The sequence below is a fragment of the Geospiza fortis genome, unplaced genomic scaffold, assembly GCF_000277835.1.
Source record: "Geospiza fortis unplaced genomic scaffold, GeoFor_1.0 scaffold628, whole genome shotgun sequence".
Classification (NCBI taxonomy): Eukaryota; Metazoa; Chordata; class Aves; order Passeriformes; family Thraupidae; genus Geospiza; species Geospiza fortis.
The window spans coordinates 161,963-163,867 of NW_005054596.1; positions in this window are offsets into that span (position 1 = coordinate 161,963).

Consider the following 1,905-nt stretch of genomic DNA (forward strand, 5'->3'; position numbering starts at 1 on the left):
TGGGATGGATTTCCCCAGGAATATTTTTTATTCAGGATAAAGGAAAACCCTTGAGGACTCGGAATTCCACGCATTTCCCAGGAATCTCCTCCGGGATCCTCCAGCAGTGTTTTCCCTTTAAAAACAGCCCTGGGAAAATTGGGAAAAGCAAAACAAATCCCAAAGATCCCTCAGGGTCATGAGGCTCGGGCTAAAAATTCAACGGGATTTTCCGCCCGGATGAATTTTGCCGGGATTTGGGGTCACGTGGGGATTTGTCCACATTCCCGAGGTTTTTCCCCGAGCTCTGGGATTCGTGGGATGGAGGATGGGCTTGGGGCTGCTCCCGCCCTCCTGGCGTCCCGAAATCTTTTCTGTCCCTTTCCCACGTTCTCTGTGGGATCCCTGGGGATGAGCCCGGGGTTTGGTGTTCCCAAAATCCCAAGAGAAATCCTGAGAAAATGGCGGGATTTGGGGTTTGGGGAAAGGATCGGGCTTGGCTTTGTGCATCCTGATCCTTGTGGGATCATCCCGATCCTTGTGGGATCACCCCAATCCTTGTAGGATCATCCCGATCCTTGTGGGATCATCCCAATCCTTGTGGGATCATCCAATCCTTGTGGGATCATCCCGATCCTTGTGGGATCATCCTGATCCCTGCAGGATCATCCCAATCCTTGTGGGATTATCCAATCCTTGTGGGATCATCCCGATCCTTGTGGGATCATCCTGATCCCTGCAGGATCATCCCAATCCTTGTGGGATTATCCAATCCTTGTGGGATCATCCCGATCTGTGGGGCATCATCCCAATCCTTGTAGGATCATCCCGATCCATGTGGGATCATCCCAAACCCTGTGGGCTCATCCAATCCTTGTAGGATCATCCCGATCTTTGTGGGCTCATCCCAATCCTTGTGGGATCCTCCCAATCCCTATGGGATCATCCCGATCCCTGCATTCCTCCCTCCATCCAAGGGATGTTTTTCCCCAAATTCCCTTCCCAGATGCACCAGGAGAGGCAAAATCCAAAAAAAAACCTGTAGGGTTTGGGGAATTTTGGGAAAGGATCCCTGAATTCCCAAGAAATCCTAAGAAAACCGTGGGATTTGGGGATTTAGGGGAAAGGATCGGGCTCAGATATCCCTGGATTTCATCCCACCAAGAATGGGGGATATTCCCATCCCAATCCCTGTGGGATCATCCCAATCCCTGTGCTCGCCCTCCATCCCAGGGGTGTTTGTTCCCAAATTCCCAGAAAACCCCAATAAATTTGTGGGATTTAGGGGAAAGGATTTGGCTCAGCTTTGCCCATCCCAATCCCTATGGGATCATCCCAATCCCTCCATCCCATGGAAGGGCTTCCCCTGCCTTCCCAGAGGGGTTTGGCCCCAAATTCCCAAAAAACCCCAATAAATTTGTGGGATTTTGGGGAAAGGATCGGGATCCACTCCCCCTGCCCTTCCCCCTCCATCCCAAGGAGGTTTTCCCCAAAATTCCCAACAAATCCCAATAAAACCTCAGGATCTGGGGAAAGAATCAGGCTCAGTTTCGTCCACCCCAATCCCTGTGGGATCATCCCGATCCCGATCCCAATCCCTGTGCTCCCCGCTCCATCCCAGGGGGGGGTTGGCCCCAAATTCCCAAGAAACCCCAAAAAAACTTGGGATTTAGGGGAAAGGATGTGGATCGGCTTCCCCTGGATTTGATCCCGGTAGGAACAAGGGATGTTCCCATCCCAATCCCTGTGGGATCATCCCGATCCCGATCCCAGCCCCTGCGCTCCCCGGTCCATCCCAGGAGGGGTTTAAGCCCCAAATCCCCGAAAAAAACCCAAGAAATCTGTGGGATTTTGGGGAAAGGATCGCGCTCCGCTCCCGCCGCTCCTCATCCCAAAGCTCCCATCCCACTCCCGACCTTCCCCGCC